At 43.4% G+C, this 20,478-nt stretch overlaps 1 protein-coding gene across 2 annotated transcripts in view; it reads left to right on the top strand.

Annotated features, from left to right (window-relative positions):
- The first annotated feature begins 5,843 nt into the window (after positions 1–5,843).
- Cep164 (centrosomal protein 164) overlaps positions 5,844–20,478 on the top strand; it is a 142,729-nt gene continuing 128,094 nt past the window's right edge. For both annotated transcript variants that reach the window (XM_033381874.1, XM_033381875.1), the window contains exon 1: positions 5,844–5,989. The gene's annotated coding sequence lies outside the window, so the exon portion shown is untranslated. The remainder of the gene's footprint in view (positions 5,990–20,478) is intronic.

The raw sequence follows: 20,478 nt of genomic DNA, 5'->3' as shown, positions 1-20,478 counted from the left end.
CTATAAACAGATCGACACGCTGGGGCTTGGAGAAATTAGGATCAGCCAGTTTTAGATTATTTGGCATTGGCCAATCCTTTGCGGCTAGGCCGAAGTTAGGCTGCATTCCTGTGATTGAGGCAGTGATAATTGCAGAGAGAAAACCGTGATAGCTTTCGTCTTGAGATTGCAGGACGATGTCTACAGCCTTGCTGGATGGTAGAATTGACTCTCCAATACCGGCGATTTGAACGTGAAACGGGTGAGGATCTAACTGCAGCTGATTGGCGAGTCTCGATGTTATAAAGTTAACCTGAGAAGCGGAATCTAAAATGGCACGACATGGAATAAGCGATCCAAAACGGCCCCTAACATATACGATTGCGGTAGCTAGCAGCACGTTTTGGCTAGGCAGAGATTTCTGACTCGAAGCGGGAGGGCTGGTATATTTGCTTGTAACTAGGGCACTTGCAGGATCATGCTGGGTCGGTTCCGTGCTCGGCGACGGCAACTCAGCGTCAGCGCCCGACTGCATGTGGAGCAGAGTGTGATGCTTGGCTTGGCAATTTCTACATGCCCCTGACTTGCAGCGTTGCAATGAATGGCCTTTGTTGAGGCAGTTTAGACACAAATGGCGCTTCTTCACCTCCTTGTATCGAGAAAAGACAGGGAGATCTAGAAATGCCTGGCATCGGGATATGTAGTGATCAGAAGATTTGCAATACTTGCATGTTGAGCTAGTATGATCGTTAATGGAGGTGATTAGGGTGCTAGGTTTACTTTCTCCCACCTGCTGGCTAGGAATTGTTACCATAGCCGATCCCAAATTTTCCAGCATCCGACATCTTGCTTCTAAGAATGAGGCCATGCTTGACCACGTGGGCAATCCTGACGTCGGCAAGCTCTCCTCCCATTTCTCCTTGGTCTTGTGGTCCAATTTCGTGCCTATGATGAAGATCAGCAACCCATCGGAAATCTCCTGCGGGGTCGCCAAGGTCTGCAGTGCACGCAAGTGCGAATTGATTTTATCGCTGAGCGCGCGCAAGCCGATAGCCGAGCCCTTCTCCACCCCTTGCAGCCCGAAAATAGCCTTGACGTGTGCCTGAAAATGCAACAGTTTATTATCGAATCGCAATATTAGTAAATTCAACGCCTTGTCGTAATTCTCCTCAGAAAGTTCCAAGGAACGAATCGTATCCAGCGCAGCACCATCTAGACATCCACGCAGATATTGGAATTTTTCGATGATTGGGATACGATGGTCTTTGTGCACCATTGTCGAGAACATTGAGTGGAATTCTGGCCAATCCATGTAGCTCCCACCGAATCGCGGAAGCTGCAACTCGGGCATTCGAGAACGGCCTATACTACTATAGGCGAACAACGACGAATTCCCCTCGAGAGTATGCCGAGCTGTTGAATTGGCAACATTTACCGTGCGAGCAGCCATCAACTCCCGCGACAGCCTGGACCTAACCTTGACATAAACATTCGAAAAGTCCAGCCGGGCATCATGGGCTAACTGCAGGAAATCCAGCCTTTCAAGGCTCGTTTGAGCGGCATCGAAATCGGCATTCATTCGCTCTAAGCGAGCTTGAAGTTCTGCCTCATCTAACTCGGCAAGCTCTTCCTTGGTGAGAAAGCGATCCATGGCCTTTAGTTGGCGCGCGACGGACTCGGCCTTGTGCTTGTAGAAATCTACATCACTCGGCATTGTTGCGTTCGCGACATTGGTAGGCTCAGGTGCTGCCATGTTGAGGTTTTAAAAGAGTCACTCAGCACGACCGAAAAAGACACCCTGTATACGTATAAACGTGCGAACCGAAAGCAAAGGGATTACAGCTAATGCCTTTAGCTGTGCGGCTGTGCGAGCTGTCCGATTCCGCTTTGTACTCCGCTTGTGTGTATTAGTGAGTTCGCTGCACTGCACTGACCGAATTGTCGCGACAGAGAAATTAATAGCCAGCAATGCGTGTATGTAGGTGTATGTAAGTATGTTTTAGCACCGAATTGTGCTTAACCGCCGAAAATTTGTTAAGGATAACGAATGTCGATCGCGAATGATAATTAATTGACACTGCAACTCAGAGATCACGTCGGGGTCACCAAATTTTATGTGGAGATAATGTTTTTTATCCCCAATCGGCCGACTAATTATTTCAATTAAATAAAACTCGGCGCAGAAATAAAATTGCGATATGTTCTTTAATGAGTGACATCCAAATTGCAAGTGTGGCTTGCCTGCCCTTTACATTGCCGCTCCGATCGCTAAGCGCAGCTTCGCTCGGCCGACGTCGGTAGGCAGACGCAAAGCGGAGATAGCGAAGAGCGAGCTGGCAGAGAGCGTTTAGCAGGGCAAGCAAGCGCAAAGCTTTAACAAACAAATGAGTGACATAGACATAAGTAACAAACAAAATAAGCGGCTGAGGGCCAAGAATTAGGTGCTATTTGGTAAGCAGCTAATCGGCTGCGTTCTGCTCCGAACACTGGGGAAAGAATATCATAGGGGCGAGGTAAGGTATAATGATCTTAAATCTATAAAACTGATTAGTAGTGGGTATATATAAATGCAAGCGCTATGTTATGTGTTCATCATAGGAACAAGAAAACTTCAAACTTCATTACGTTAACTTGGTCAGTGCCAAAACCAGACAAAAATCGAAATATGGAAATTCGCTTAAAGGCATGAGTAATACGTGTATAAAACCGTGATCATGGTTGAAGACCAACGAATAGTCACCGCACATTCATTCTTTTCAGATGGCTTTCTTGGTTCAGGATAATCACTTACGATACGATTAATAGCTACGCAGGAGTTGACTCCCACGCAGAAAGATCTTTCGTTGTGTGTTGGATGAGGTGATTTGATGGGTGGATGAGTATGATGATGTGTGTGATTGTGATGAGTGTCTGCATAGATGATGAAATGAATGCGTGGCAACCAAAATCAAAAACTGTAAAAATAATCGGTATTAATACACTACTCATTTGTTCAAGTTCGACTTAGCCCATGGACAGGAATTCCCTTTTTGTTTATACCGGATTTAATTGGCTGTTGCACATTTTTGCCGTATCAAAAGAACGTAGTTAAACAGAAAGCGGATAAAAAAACAGGGTTTCACATATCGGGTCTAATTTCGAAAGAAAGATAGAAAATATAACTAAATCCGGTGCGGGTTCGATGCTTCCCGGCTGGAGACCGAGTTCCTACTCGAGGTCTGAAGGTGGCACACGATTGTACCGGGCGCAGGTAACATCAGCTGCTTCCGATTCCAGGGGTCAATGACCGCGGTCCATCTGCGGCGTGAGGTTAGGTACACTCGCACACTGGATTGCTCGTGGGGCGACTGGTGTATTTGAAGAGTCAGCCAGATCATCCCCATGGGTCGAACGGGGGGCGATGATTGCAGAGCCCACCGATCGGGTATACTTGGGGAGCAAGTCCATGCCCTCGGCTACCGCCTCATCCGAATGTCAAACGGTGGGCTTTAACCGGTGGTACGGGCAAGTGGCTAATAGAGGTCTCCGGGAATAACCAATCCGTAACTTCTAGATAATAGTGGTGCTAATCCTACGCGGAAAGAACTGAACATTTTTCAACGGGTCGCTGTAGCTAAATGGATAATTACCTCAACAGAATTGCACCACTGTTTCGAAAAATGTTAGTAAACTGTGGGCGCTCGTTTTCCAATGGTCGAACGGCTGCCCCAGTATTGGCGATATATAACTAGCGCGTCCACTCAAATTAAATGATCACTTTGAGCCGCACTTGGCACTTGCACTAGGCTTTAACTTTGGCTTGACCTTGGTTTAGAGAACTGGGTCAGCTCTACAAGACTTCTTTTTCCACTGCCGGTCACTCTGACGGTCACGAGATGAAAAAGAAAGAGGCTGATCCTACTAAGTCCAGCAACCCACGTTTTTTCCACACTTTATGGTCTTCTTCTGTTATACAGAATACAGGCACAGAAATATTTAATAATATATAGTGCACGGCAGAAAAATTGCATATCAAAGTGTTGCTAATTGGTCGCAAAACAGCTGTTGATAAGCTTTATCAAGGCTCACAAGATCTTCAACTCGAATTTTTTACGGCCTAGTTTTAGGCTGTTATTTTGGGAGTTAGCCGTGGATAATTAAAATACAAGAAGGCACGACAAGCGTCGAATATTACAAATGTATCGTTACGTACCTGTTGATTAGCATTTATTTGGTGAAATTAGAGTATATTTCTCACTCTTTTTTTATATTTTAAACAACGTTTTCGCAAATCCTTTTGCCAGAAACTAGATCTTTAACATAAGTCAACAAAAACAATGCAGAATGCAAACGCGCAGACAAGAAACGCGTTTTGTTTGTGTTATTTTTTGTATCTTCCATTCTACCAGCACAAATACAGCAAAATATCACAATTCACGATTGCATGGCGCGTCATCGGTAAAAACTTAATGAGTCCGCAATGTACTGTAAGGATTGTTCGCGGCTTATGGTTACTTATCGACTTCGAAAACAAAACAAACGCGGCTTTATATTACGGATATGTTAAGACTGGTCGGCGTTTGCTTCCCGCCTAACTATGTAGTTGAGCGGCAACCGGCGCGGAACTAGTCCGAAATTTTCGGTGTATGAACTGTCACATCTAAATAATGTATGGTTAGAACAGTCTTGTCTCCCAGTAATTGGGAATGAGTCCTACATCATTCCGCTTCACAAAAAAGGTTCAAGATCAAACACTGAAAACTATCGTGGTACTCAACGTGTTTTGTTTTCTAACGTGTTGTCAAATACTGTTAATGTTACTTCAGGTATGCCACAGGGAAGTCATCTGGGCCCGCTTCTGTTTATTTTATTTGTGAATGACCTTCCTCAAGTTATAACATACTCTACTACACTAATGTATGCTGATGATGTTAAAATCTGTCTTTCTTACTCTGATTGGTATTTGCACACACGCCTTCAACTTGATCTAAGTGAACTACTATTGTGGTGTTCAACTAATCTTCTTTTTCTGAACCTTTCCAAATTCAAACCTTTGACATTTTACCATTTATTATTTTGTCTCATATGTTCATATGTTCAAATGACCTCGAAGTCCTTTTTGATCATATGATGTGTTTTAACACCCATATAGCTGCAACTGTAAATAAAGCTAAGGGTGTTTTAGCGTTCATCAAGCGTTGGTCCAAGGAGTTTGACGACCCGTACGTTACGAAACAAGTGTACATCTCGTTAGTACGTCCTATATTGGAGTATTGTTCATGTGTGTGGAGCGCGCAGTATAAAGAGCAGCAGGTTGTTATTGAATCCGTGCAAAAGCAATTTTTAATTTTTTCCCTTCGGAACTTTAACTGGGACCCGGGTAGAATCTTGCCACCCTACCGGTCTAGGCTAAATCTTATTGACCTGCCGTCGTTGCACCATCGCAGAATATGCAATGGCGTAATGTTCGTGCACAAGCTCCTTCTCGGGACTGTTGACTCCCAAACTCTCTTGGGTCAGATTGACTTGGCCGTTCCATCTAGACCTACCCGTACTTTTAGGCCTATCTGTTTACCCATATGTAGGTCTAATTATGCCGATCATGAACCTTTTAGGGTTTTATGCCATAATTATAACTCCCTCTGCCAAATCCTATCCCCTGAACTGTCTCTTAAACTAATTGCATGCAATATTTATAATCACTTAAATTTAGCTAACTTTTAACTTCTCTTTTTCCGCCTTTAGTAACTAAGTACCATTATTAACAGATAATTTGCTAATTTAATAAATAAATAAATAGTAGCTTTACACAAAAAATTTTTATTCGGTATGCTTAAAGTATATTTTGCAAATGAAAAAGTAAATTTCGGTATATTTCTGATGTACAGACAGTATATCTTATCGATAAGTCTGCGATTCATAAGTGGGCAAGTTATAAAAACACGAAGTAACGAAGGAAAAATCAATATCTTTATAAATTCACATAGATATTTATTTTCTGTTTGCTCTATAACAAGAATGCGTTAAAAATGTGAGTCCTTAACACCAAACCTATTGTTTACGAAGTACACCTTTCAAATCAAGAAAATTTAAAGGGAGACTAAAGCAAAAGCAATGTTTATTTAATTATTTGTTTATTTCTAAAATCAATATACCTAATATAAAAACATATTCAGTGAGAAATGCGATCTTATTTAACTGAGTTTAAACTCCAAATTCGCATAAATAACATCTATAATTCTTTATATGCGCCCAAAACTGTGCTACGCTATCTCTACTTCGGAAAATACTCAAAATGAGTATTGGGGTATATTAGATTTGTGGTAAAAGTGGATGTGTGTAACGTCCAGAAGGAATCGTTTCCGACCCTATAAAGTATATATATTCTTGATCAGCATCAATAGCCGAGTCGATTGAGCCCTGTCTGTCTGTCCGTCCGTCCGTCTGTCCGTCTATCCGTCCCCTTCAGCGCCTAGTGCTCAAAGACTATAAGAGCATACTAGAGCAACGATGTTTTGGATCGAGACTCCTGTGATATGTCACTGCTATAAAAATATTTCAAAACTTAGCCCCGCCCACTTCCGCCTCACAAAGGACGAAAATCTGTGGCATCCACATTTTTAAAGATACGATAAAACCAAAAACACAGAAACACAAACGTAGAGGATGACTATATCTTCTAGAGTGCGAAATCTGAACCAGATCGTAAAATTATTAAACCCAGAATCAAGAAAACAATTTCATTCTTTCTCGCTCTGTCTCTCTCTAACACACAGGTTTCATGGTCGATTTTGCCAATTGCAAAATACGAGTTCAAGGATCTCAGAACCTATAAGAGCTAGAGCAACCAAATTTGGTATCCACACTCCTGTGATATCGGACCTTGACCGTTTTGTGTCAAAATTTCGCCACACCCCCTTCCGCCCCCGCTAAGAACGAAAATCTGGGGGGTATCCACAAATTTCAGAGACTATTAACGCCAGAGTAAGCAAATTTGGTATCCGCTCTCCTGTTAGATCTCACTATAAAACATTTATCTCAAAATTTCACCCCACCCCTTTCCGCCCCCACAAAGAACGTTCGCCCTCGTTTTTATATCCGTCAGTGTACCTCAAATTTGAGATGAGATGCGCGTTAATTCTGATATCAGTAGACTCGTCGATTTTTTGCTTACAAAAATCCACAAAGTTTTAAATGTTCAATTAGCGTTGATTTAATTTCAATGGAAATATCATTAATGTGTCGTAGGATTGTATCTGTCACACTGGTGACGCTGTCTTCGCACAACAAAGCACATCGCTTTTATAGCTCTCAGCTTTCTTGAGGTGTATTATCTAAACCAAAACTTGACTTTTTCCGCGGAACACCAATTGATGGCGACGGTACACCAGTAAACCAGTACACCAGATCCTGGCAAACGCTTTGCGGAACACTGTCTTCCACTTTGGAAGCCATTCAGAGTTAAAAATCTTAGCATCTTAGCATCCTCGCATCCTCGCATTATCCGTTTTAGTTTTAGGGCTCGCGCATACTGTAGCTGAAAGCTCATTTTTAAGCTCTGAAAAAACAAACACACTGCACCGGTGCAAGTGCGCACATTGCCGACTGAGCTGAGTTGAAAAAGCTCGCTGAAATCATCTCAGCTTAGTTTGATCGATCAAGCATGTTTGTTTTTTTGGCAAGCTTATTGCTGATTTTGTTCAAGTGTATTGGTTCATAAGTGATCGAATATGGGCTACAAAATATTGTTAAGCGAAATTACGGTTAACCCAGCGCTGGGGAATAAGCGGGACTATTAAAAATATTTGAAAAATAGTTTTATTTCTAAAATTTCTGGAAGGTGATAAATTGGGCAAAAAAAATTTATTATTTACCATTTACATATGTCAATAACAAATATAATATACTATGTCCTCAAGTACAGCAAACGCTCGAAAGACATCACAATGTTTATTATTATACAAAATAAATAATAATTGAAAAATGTAATAATAATTCGTAAAATAAAAGTAATACGAAACGGAAATGTGGTTAAAATACACGGAATTTAAAAAAAAAAAAAAAAGCGAAGAAAGCTTCCGTCTGGCTACTGTACGTGCTGTGAAGTAATAGTTCATTAACAATATAATAATAATAATTAGAATGATATTTATTGATGCCACTTAAGGAAATAGACAAAGCGCCATTTCAGCTCCGATTTCTGCTACAGTGTGCGCGAGCCCTTAGAGGCAATAAATAAGCAGATTTTTGATTTTATCCTATTCAGTTCTGCGTTTTAATGATTTTTTAATTATTTTTCGATTCTTTTTATACCCCATATTCAAAATGAGCAGAGTAAAATGATGAAAATGGATGTGTGTAACTCCACTAACCATACAGTATATACATAGATGTGCCAGTTTATACTACGAAGTGTCACACGACGGGTAACCAGATTGAGCACCCCAGAGACTTCGGCTCTGGCGTTCGGGCACTGACGCGTCATCATGAGAGAGCCAGAGAGAACATCTTTGCATGTGTTATATGTCACTATGTTTTGACAAAAATGTTTGTATGCTTTTTTCGTTTTCAGAGATCTGATGCTGATGCTAATTTCTGTTTTCTGTTGTGCCTCCAGTATATTTCAATGTATGGGTGCACACGCATTCTCACGTACTTAGCGTGTGTATTATTGTATTGCTGGCCGCTAGAACTGGAATTTTTGTTTGGTTTTTGTTTTGGGTCTCTTAATGAATGGGCAGGGGTGGGGGTATGGTACACTAGGGCGCGGGAAATACAATAAAGCTGTTATTTGTTTGATTTATACTACAAAATATAAAATATTAAAATAATATTATTACACATTTATTTCCTTAATTTAAACAGGTGGATTATAAATTATAAAAATTATGTAAACGCCGTCGGTTCTCGATATAAGAACTAATTTATTATCCATGTTAAGCTATTAAGCGTTTTAATAACTGTTGCAATTTGAAGTTAATGAAAGTCGAGAGGCTGTTTATAATTCACAATTTATTTGCATATGTAAACCAACTTATCGCGTATGTACATATGGGGATGATTGGGGCGAACGATTGATGCGAGGATGTTAATCTAATAGCTGCGACGATTAGCTCAAGACTGCCCATGCAAGGGCTGACGGGCCAAATTGCCGGGCCCTATGCAGCAAGCTTAGACGCGAGCGAGAGCGAATGATAGCCAGAGAGCGTTAGAGCTGCTCGGGGACGCTGTTAAGCCGAGTACGAGAGATTGCGACATAAGGAGAAGAAAGAATTCCGCTGCATGCATCTTTAAGAGGCAGCAGGCACAGCTTGTTGACGGCGCGCTTTGTGGATTCAGATGACGTCTTCAGCACAGCAACTCGGGAAACGCCATCTCGTCCAGGCAAAAGCTTTACCACTCTCGCCAGTGGCCACTTCATGGGAGGAAGATTCTGATCCTTGACAAGCACCAAATCTGCGACTGCTAAACTAGGCTTCGCAGTGCGCCACTTTGAGCGCTGCTGCAGTGACGTTATGTACTCCTCCTTCCACCGGGACCAAAAGAGCTGCTGAAGGTACGAAACGCGCTGCCAGCCGTCCAGGCGATCGAAGTTTAGCTGCGTGACGTCAGGCTCAGCGAACAAAGAAGGAGGGCCACCATTCAAGAAATGCGCTGGAGTTAGAAAATCTAGATCGGCAGGGCTCTCTGAAATTGAAACTAAAGGTCTTGAATTAATCACTGCCGTGATGTCGCACAACAGCGTCCGCAGCTCGTCAAATCCAAGAACCGAGTTGCCTATCGCACGGTAGGGGTGGTACTTGGCCGTCTTCACTGCAGCCTCCCATAGACCACCAAAATGAAGGGAGCGCGGAGGAATGAAGTGCCAGTCCATAGCCTCGACCAAGTCGTAGAACTATCTTCCTTCATGACGCAATGGTGAGGCAAAAAATATCTGCAGTTGCTGATTGACTGGGTAGGAACCTGAGACATATGGCCTAAATCAAGGTACTCCTTTATAAATGCTGCATACTGAGATTTAACATCAGGGCGACGATCTAACTGACCAACACACAGGAGTTCGAAAAACAGACTTTCGCCAATTAGCAGGTCGACGCGCTGCGGCTTATAAAACTCCGGATCAGATAGTGGTATGTGTAGATGGAATGTTCCAGTTTTGAGTGTCAATTCCAAAGCTTGGCTGTCGATCGGTTATGCTAGGGGCTACAATGGCAGTGATGAGAGTTGAGTAATCCGATGAGCGAGAGTGCAGGCTAACGTTGACCGAAAATCCATCCGTGACGAAGCTAGTGTCGCCTTTTCCCGAGACTGCAGTCGATGATTTAATTTTTCGAAGCTGAAGCTGATTCGCGAAACGAGAAGTTATTAGATGCAACTGGGAGCCGGAATCCAGCAACGCTCGGCAGGGAACTAAAACTCCGGAACAATTTTTGACTAAGACCGTGGCCGTGGCAAGTAGAACAACACCATTCCTGAGATCTTGGGCAATAAGGGCAGACGAGGTAGCCGCTGAAGTAGAGGGCTCAGTGGTATGCTCAGACGGCGTAGACTCAGACAGCGCAGACTGAGATGGAGTATACGGCGCTGATTTCCTTTGGACTGCGGTATCTTCAGGGCTACCAAAATGAAGGAGGGTATGGTGTCTACCCCCGCAGGTGCGACAGTTGCTAGAGGTGCACTGAAGTAATCGATGCCTTGTCTGAGATAATTTATACACAGGGAAAGCCGCTTGGCTTCTTTATGGCGATTTGTGGGGGACAGCGCTTTAACCTTCTGACAGTGCTGGACCTCGTGAGCACCATCGTTGCACAGCGCGCAGCGTGCTACGGTTTGGTTCGTTGTAACCAATGTGGATCTAGAATTATTATGCTTTCTACTTCTGCCCACCTGATTGCACAACGCATAGCTTGCCATAGAAAAGTCCATCGTCTCCAATGATCTGCATCGCTGCTCCAAGAACGAGGCCATAGAAGCATGACCACTGACCCAGGTTCCACAGCCTGGAGCGCCAAGATCTCATTGATGTGTGCCTGAAAGATCAATCGCCAATTATTGAATCTGTTTTCCAACAAATCTAATGACACAGCATAATTGCCATCTGAGATTTCCAGCGACCGAACAGTCTCCAATGTCGAATCCCACAGACAGGAACGCAAATGCTGGAGCTTTTATATGTTTGTTAAGTCCGGATGGCTGTCGATGATGGTGGCAAACATTGAATAGAACTCCGTCCAGTTCGCATACCCGCCGCTAAACGTCGGCAATTGTATAGGAGGCAGGGATGGTACTTGTCTACGGTGAGGTAGAAATTGCGAGCCGGCAAACTCAACCGTAGTGTTTCCTCCAGCCAAGGTAGAATGAAGCGGCATGCGGCCGCTACTCTTAGCCATTTCCCTCATAATCGCCGCCTTCAGCGAGCTGGCAACTGACTCAAAAATGTCACACAAACCACTATGAATTTCGCTTCGATCCAATTCCTCAAGCTCGCCGTGAAACATCTCAAATTTGCCGATCAACTTCTCGACTTGCTCTTGCTTTACCACGAGCATGTAGTAGTCACAGTCCAACGACTCATTCTGCCAGGCGGTAACTAACCTTTTCATTTTCTCGCATAATTCCGTTGACTTTAGCTTCAAGCAAGATACCCTGTTTTGCTCGCTGGTCATTGGAATTTCGTTAGCAGCATTGATTTCCTTGGTAGCGGTAGCGTTAGCAGGGAGAGCCACGTCTCTAGCGGGAAGATGATCGCAAAGAGTAACATGAGCAATAGACGACAATAGCCGAGCACAGCAAGCGAACAGCTATGTACCAACCGTATATACAAAGGCGGCCGGTGTAAGAAACGTTTCTTACTGGAAGATGACCGAAAAGAGAAGCGAAAGCTAACAGCTACGTGCACTACCGAATATGCAGGAGAGGCCGGTGTATATATGTATGGATAACTTATGTGGTCGATGACACTGTTGAGATGGCAATTAGTTTAGATCTTTGAATGCTATATTAGTTTGTGATTGCACTGATTGATTATTTATTGCACAATCATGTTGGGGTCACCAAATGTTAAGCTATTATGCGTTTTTAATAACTGTTGCAATTTGAAGTTAATGAAAGTCGAGAGGCTGTTTATAATTCACAATTTATTTGCATATGTAAACCAACTTATCGCGTATGTACATATGGAGATGATTTGGGCGAACGATTGATGCGGGGATGTTAATCTAATAGCTGCGACGATTATCTCAAGACTGCCCATGCAAGGGCTGACGGGCCAAATTGCCGGGCCCTATGCAGCAAGCTTAGACGCGAGCGAGAGCGTATGATAGCCCGCGAGCGTTAGAGCTGCTCGGGGACGCTGTTAAGCCAAGTACGAGAGATTGCGACATAAGGAGAAGAAAGAATTCCGCTGCATGCGCATATGCGGTAGCAAATGATCTTTGCAGTGGGGGCATTGGAAACGACAACACCAAAATTCATTTCCTTTGGGCCGCACCACTGGAAATAATTTAAAATATTTAAGCTGCTTGACCCGACAATCCACATACTAAAAAAAATATGCATACATACATGGAATTGGTTTTACACCAGAAACAGAAACGGATGGAAAAAAATTTAGATACCGGTCGCACCTTGAATACTCTCATGGACAATTAATCAAGTATAAAGTCAATTGTGAAACATCTTATGTACATACATACATACATATTTACATAAATATATCAGTTTACATTCGTATATTGCATGATGTTATTTAAAATTACTGTTGTCTTGATGTTTTGGTGGCAAGCTTCTTAGAAAAGGGCACGAAAGTGTATGTGGGAAGGAATGCGTATCTTGGAAGCGCGCGTGAATCTTGGGAGAAAGACAACTGATTCGTTTTTCCGCTAGTACGTTGCTTTTATGCCACATTAATTACATTAGATTATATTAGATTCCCTTTTTTTTATCTAAGTGGGTGTGAGTGTTTGTGTTTAAATGTGCATATGCTGGAAGGACTAAAAGACCTGCATATGAATAGTAAGTGAGATTTTGTAGAGAAAGCTGCATTTTCACTAGGATTAAGAGACCTGCATATGCATATCCACGTGTGACTGAGAGTTTGTTAAGCAAGGCATAGTAGGACTAAGGCAGATAAAAGCTCTACGTTTGAGTGGCTAGCCTATCTCCCCCTTTTCGGCAAGTGAATGCGTTGAGTGTGTCTGTAGAATCAGTGCGCAGTGAAGTGCATTATATATAATTATTATTATTAGCCTACATAGTTGTTTTATTATAATATATTATGTCGCCAGCTAATTAAAAAGATAACCGAAAATCCGGTATAAAATCCATTATTTCATCCTGTCTCAGTGGGTAGAAATAGTTCGTCCGATTTCCCTATAAGATTATTTAAATTTCCACAGAATTTATTATTTTTTAATAAATAAATGGGTTGAGGTTTGTGGTTTGGATAGCAATTTGGTGAAAAAAACTGCACGAATTTGTGACCAGCTTTTTGATGTTAAGTATTTAGGAGTGTGTAAAACATCAAACTTGTCTGAAAATACTTTATTAAATCCATTCAATGCAGATCCTTGCAATGATTATGAATTTTCAGAAAATGAACAAGGCAATGAACCAATAGAAACATTTTTTAAGGCTTAGAGAATTAAACTGGCAGATGTGCATAATATAATTCCAAACGAACAATAGCAACAGTGAATTACAGAAACGCCTGATAAAGTTTCATTAAAAAATAAAGAATCGATTGATATCAACTTCTGTGAAAATTGCTTAAAAAGAGAGAAAAACGAGAAATATAGTACAAACTAGGGGGAACGTTGTGAGTTGCTGCGGACACCGCAACTCTACATTTATACCCGATACATAGTCAGTATGGCTACATTGAGCGACAATTTGTGAGTGCGAGAGAGACAGAAATCGTATCTGAACATGTCGTCGGGCGCTGCGTACCCACTGCAAATTAATTTGTTCCTTTTGGCTATAAAAATGATCCGATCTGATCCAGATCGCAGTCTCATAGATTCGGTCATTCTCTATGATCGTGCGTTTTCTCGTATCTTCAATATTGTGGATGCCACAGATTTGCGTTCTTTGTGGGGGCGGAAAGGGGTGGGGTGAAATTTTGAGATAAATGTTTTATAGTGAGATCTAACAGGAGAGCGGATACCAAATTTGGTTACTCTGGCGTTAATAGTCTCTGAAATTTTTGGATACCCCCCAGATTTTCGTTCTTAGCGGGGGCGGAAGGGGGTGTGGCGAAATTTTGACACAAAACGGTCAAGGTCCGATATCACAGGAGTGTGGATACCAAATTTGGTTGCTCTAGCTCTTATAGGTTCTGAGATCCTTGAACTCGTATTTTGCAATTGGCAAAATCGACCATGAAACCTGTGTGTTAGAGAGAGACAGAGCGAGAAAGAATGAAATTGTTTTCTTGATTCTGGCTATAATAATTTTACGATCTGGTTCAGATTTCGCACTCTAGAAGATATAGTCATCCTCTACGTTTGTGTTTCTGTGTTTTTGGTTTTATCGTATCTTTAAAAATGTGGATGCCACAGATTTTCGTCCTTTGTGAGGCGGAAGTGGGCGGGGCGAAGTTTTGAAATATTTTTATAGCAGTGACATATCACAGGAGTCTGGATCCAAAACATCGTTGCTCTAGCTCTTATAGTCTTTGAGCACTAGGCGCTGAAGGGGACGGATAGACGGAAAGACGGACGGACGGACTTCAAGATGTTCTAAAATTATGTTTGAGACAACGAGCTTTTTCGCTGTCTATAATTGTTCAATAATTTCACAATTTAATGAATTTGGAAACGTTCTAATTTTTTTTTCTTGGTTATTGGTAATATGTGTGATGAGGTTGGCCAAAGATGCCAGAGCCTTTTACAATAGTATTAAAGAGTGATACACTTGGATGAGGCAAGCGAGCCGATGCGCAGCTGCTTACGGCATAGCGACGGCAGAGGAAAGAAAAGATACGCTACGCTTACGTTACGTTAGCTTAGTACAGTGACCAAAATGGTACAGAAAATGAATAGGATAGGAAATAGAAAGATGAGTAAAGAATTTACACTCGGGCTGCGAGCGATTATAATATTTTATATTTTGTAGTAAAAATCAGAAAAATAACAGCTTTTATTTTATTTAACGCGTTTAAGTGAACCCACTCCTGCCCATTCTTAATTTTTTTCATTCATTAAGAGACCCAAAACAAAAACCAAACTAAAATTCCAGTTCTAGCGGCCAGCAATACAATAATACACACGCTAAGTACGTGAGAATGCGTGTGCACCCATACATTGAAATATGCTGGAGGCACAACAGAAAACAGAAATTAGCATCAGCATCAGATCTCTGTAAACGAAAAAAGCATACAAACACATATTTTTGTCAAAACATATAGCGTGTGTACTAACACATGCAAAGATGTTCTCTCTGGCTCTCTCATGATGACGCGTCAGTACGCCAGAGCCGAAGTCTCTGGGGTGCTTAATCTGGTTACCCGTCGTGTGACACTTCGTAGTGTGAACTGGCACATATATGTATATATTGTATGGTTACGTGGTAACACCCAGAAGGAAGGAATCGTTCCATAGCCGAGTCGATGTATCAATGTCTGTCTGTTCTTCTTGCTTGACGTCTAACTATCAGAGACTATAAGAGCTAGAGCAACCAAATTTCATGTGTAGGCTCCTGTGATATCACACTTAATCAAGTTTATTTAAAAATTTGGCAAAGCCCCCTTTCGAACCCACAAAGGGCGAAAGTCTGTAGCATCCATAATTTAGAAGATTCGAGAACGTTGAATTATGAAATATCTATGTCTAGCACATTGCCAGAAAGAACAAATGAAATTGGAGTGGCTACGCTACTACGCTACGCTTGCACTACGCGCTTACGCAGTGCAATGTACGCCCTCTGGAAAGATAAAAAGGCTGCTGTTGCTGTAAGAACAACAAAAAAAGAGACAGATTTTTATTTTAAGACGGCTACCTTTGCATGCAATGGTGAAACAAATGTTCTGAAAACAGCTGCTAAAACCTAAGGTCTTAACTCTGAAAGCATTGCACCGAATGTTCACGTAGGACCCACTGTACATACATATGTATGCTTTTAAGCCCTAGTCCACACTAAACAACAAATTATCCCATCACGCTCAACTGAATCGTGTGCTACTCGCAAACTATTTATGTTTCACACTGACTTTAAAAACACTTTGATGATATTCTCATGTCACCATTGTGAATACGTACTGTGCTAAAATCAGATTTAATGTGAATAAATTTTACGAATAAAAATAATTTTTTTATAGGTGATTAAACTTAATATTTTTCCATAATTTATTGAAAAACATAATCTTTTCACCATGTCTTCGTTGCCAGGAAAACTGCTCATTTCTCAAACTAGTTTCCTTGCTAGAGAAAACACACTTCCGAAAAAGCTGACGATGCTGCACTATGGTCCGAACGACCACTTTTGTTGGTCAAAGCCTAATTTTGAAAAGTCAAAACTAAAACCTGGTTTTGATCACTCTGCATTAGAAAAAGAGTGACCATTAAAGCTGCGTACCAGAAATTTCCATAGATGGCGCCACATTGGCAAAATCAGCTGTGTAGCCCAACTGTTTTTATCGTAAAGCACGTGAAGTGAAAAAGTGCCATATTAATAACCATTTGAAATTTGTCAAAAATTGAAAAAAGTCAAGACCTGATTAAATATTTTTGATGAATCTTAATCAGTCGGGTTTTTACTACGTGTTTTGAGTTTTGAATGGTATCTTGCAGATGTGATGTCTACGTAATTGAAGGTTAAGGTGAGGCCTTCAACATGTGCCAACTTTTAATGAAAACTAATTTTTGAAACAAGTCCCACACTGAAACGTAGATTCGTAGATTCATGAGTCGTAGATTAATAAAATCTTTTTGATATGTATATAGTAAGAAATTACACTTTTCACCACAATTCTTGAAATTTGCATTAATAGATCATTTTTAAAAATAGGATATATATATATATATATATAGATATAAAATATAGTAATATAAAACTTAGAATACAATTATATAACATTTACGTATGTATATGGACCAGACTTGTGGGACCGCCGTGAAGCATTGCTTCACAAGGCTGGCTAGCCTGTTACGGCCGCTCATTTCGTGTGCGATCCAGCCGCCTTAGTTCCGAAGCGATCTCTGTTGCAAGACTGCATATCGCCGTCCACTTTGTTTGGTTTTCCAGCATCCTTGGTACCAAACCTTTTACTGTTATGGGCGCCCCTAGGGTGCCTTCCGCTCGCCTACGGGCCTCTGCGAATCTGGCGCATGTGGTCAGGACATGCTCAGCGTTTTCTGTTGTTCCTCAGCAGCTGCACAGCCCATCTTCCTCGTGGCCACGGCGGTAAAGGTACTCCTTAAAGCACCCGTGACCTCTGAGAACTTGTGTCAGTTCGAACGTAAGTTCTCCATGCCGCCGATTCATCCATGCTGCAATGTTGGGGATTAGTCGGTGGGTCCAGCGGCCAGTTACGGCATTATCCCATCTGCGTTGCCAGCTCTCCACACATTCAGCCCTCGCCCTGGTCTTAGCTGTTCTAGCGTCTGCCTGTGTGTTGGCGGCCTTTTTTCCCTTGTGGACTTCGCTGGTTTCCTACGCTGCAAGCTCGACCGGTGGTATGCCGCTTATGACCATTATGGCCTCTGTGAAGACTGTACGGAACGCCCAGCTGACCCGCAGGGCGCCAAGTCTGAAGGCCGACTCAATGCCCTTAGTGTAACTCTTGGTCCTCGTAGCATGGGCCCATATTGGCTCTGCGAATAGTATTGATGACTTGGCCTCGTTAAACAGCAGTCTCCTGCTCGTCGACTTTGGGCCTCTATGGTTCAGCATCATTCTTGAAACCGCCATGACTACGCCGTGTGCCTTCTGGTGTGTCTGCTGCGGGTGCTCTCTAAGCGACAGCCGGGTGTCGAGCATAACCTTATCGCTCGTTTTCGGCTCCTCCTACGGTTATCTTCGCCGTCTCCACCTGTTGCCTGCTACTGATGAGGACCGATTCTGTCTTGTGCTCGGCAAATTTGAGCCAGTCGCTTATGGTTTCTATTGCCTTGTTCATGCAGCTCTCCGTCTCCGCGAGTGTTTTCTTCGTGACCGTCACCGCAACAATGTCAGCGAATACAACGATTTCGAATGCTTGCTGGAAGTTGAGGCGAAGGATTCCAACGTACATGGTATTCCACAATAGCGGTTCGACTACAGATCCTTGTCCAAGGATCGTCATTATTTCAACCTGCGTGTCCTGCGCTGGGAATAGGTGCTCGACAATCGTCTCCATTTTTTTTCGCTCTTGTTGGGGCCGCATGCTTTAATGCGCCGGTCTTCTTCATGACCACCTTTTAGGCCTTACTCCAGAGATCATTTTCGGCTTCGTCGCAAAGATCTAAGAAGCATCGTTGTTTACTATTTTTAATTTCCGTCTTCAGTGCCTTCTTTCTTCGGGTATAGCTTTCCTTGAGAGCCTGGATGTCTGCTGTTCCGCGAGATCTGTGGTATGCCCTTCTGGCGCCTATGCATGTTTGGCGGGCCTCTTCAATTGCCCGGTTCCACCAGAATATCGGCCTATGCCCTTTAAACGGTTTGCTGCGCTCCAAGCTAGCTTTGCACGCCCCTTCGAGTTGCCCCATGACTTGTGCCACTAGATCGTGTTCGCCTTCCACATCGGCTAGTCCTGCTAGGGCTGCCCTGAAGGCTGATGTGTTCAGCGTGGTTTCTTTGTAGTGCCCCCTCGTAGCGAAACTCTGGGTGGCTCTTCTGGTCTGGAGGCTGCACAGGATATCGTTGTGGTCCCTCGCGGTGTACTGCTCGCTGATCTGCCATGACGTGTTCACTGCTAGTCGAGTATTTATGTAGGTGAGGTCTATGATGGATGTGGTACATGCTCTGCTGAAAGTTGGGTTGGAACCAGCGTTTTTTAGGACTATGTCCAGGGAGGGAAAAGCCTCCACCAAGACACGGCCCCTGGCGTTCGTTGATGTTGACTGCCATTCCGTTGCCCAGGCGTTGTAGTCCCCAGCTACTAGTGACGGCAAATGCGCCCTGATGTCATCTGCCAAGTTGTCGATTCGCCGCTGAACTCCTCGAGTGACCAGCTGGGTGGTAGGTAGCAGCTGTATACCCAAAGGTCTTTCAGCCGCCCTCGTACGTATCCTTTGGATCTTTTTACTCCGTCTAGGTGCCGTGCCGGTTTGCCGCACATCCAGATTGCCGCTTTTTCCGATTGATCCGTGACCCACGTGTTGGATCTCTCGGTATTGTAGGGCTCCTTCATCAGTGCCAGGTCCGTGCTGAGTTCTGTAACGGATTGGGTGAGAAGGTCTTGGGCCACCCTGCAATGGTTAAGATTCAGTTGGATGATTCTTAACATTGGAGAAGTCTAACTACCTCGCGGTACGCCGGGCACTTGAAACTTCCCGAGGCATAGTGCGTGGGGCTACCCTTTTTTGAGTAAGCAGTGTGGGTCCTTTCTGCAATTTCTGGCCTCATGGTCTCTGCCTCCACATCTAAAGCACGCTCCTCTGAGGTCGTTTCCTCCGGGGCAGTTTGCTGAGATGTGCCCGAATTCCAAGCATTTATAGCATCGTTTTGGCGACACTATTTGCTTTATATGGCAGTTTACCCAGCCGACCCTTATCTTTCCCATTGCAGCGAGCTTGTTGGCGGCGACTGCTTGGATGGATAGGGTGGCTATCTGCATCCCGCTTCTGGTGGCTCGTAGGGATCTAACAGGTCCTCGGGGATTTTGGATACCCCCGTGGCATGCTTCAATGCTTCCAATATCTCTTCCTTTGTTGTGACTTCATCCAGGTCCATTAATTCAAGCCTCGTTTGTTCAGTCAGGGCCCGTACCACTGCCTTGGCCCCTATTGCGTTTCCGACCGCTGTTTTGACCTCCTCCGCGCTGTGACTCGGGGTTTTTTTGAGGCGCAGCAGCAGATCTCCCTTAGCTGTCTTCCTAATGCTTTCCACGTCACCGCTCACATGGCTCAGTGTTGCATCTCCTTTTACCGATTTTAGTAGTTCCGCGTAGGTGGTGTTTCCTACGCTCGCTATCACTACGGCATCTGATCGCGTTTTCTTCGTGGCCTGTTTTCTCCTGGTTTCTTTCCGAACTGCTGCCAGCTGGGGACCGTTGGGTTTCAGTGTCGCGGTCCGTTCGCTCCCGTGACCTGAACTTCTTCGGCGGTGTCTGTCTCTGGCCTGCCGTTGGTTCCCTTGCACGTTTTGGTGTCGCTTGACTCCTACTTGCGGCTATTGGCGTTGTCTGCGTGTCTGCCTCTTTGCGCTCGGGAATCTTGCCATTATCTTGGCTGATGAGATCGGCTACCATCTCCTGCAGGTTTACTAGCTGTGTTAAGCTGTCTCTCATCCGTTGGTTAATGTGCCTCTGGCCCGTGAACATGGTCGAGAGGTGCTTCAAGATTAGACCTATTTGGCTTACTGCGTCCGCCAGGCACTTTGGTG

The sequence above is a fragment of the Drosophila pseudoobscura genome, chromosome X (genome assembly GCF_009870125.1).
Source record: "Drosophila pseudoobscura strain MV-25-SWS-2005 chromosome X, UCI_Dpse_MV25, whole genome shotgun sequence".
In the NCBI taxonomy this organism is placed as follows: Eukaryota; Metazoa; Arthropoda; class Insecta; order Diptera; family Drosophilidae; genus Drosophila; species Drosophila pseudoobscura.
The sequence above is the reverse complement of the archived record's forward strand: the minus strand, read 5'-3'. Positions and strand labels throughout refer to the sequence as shown.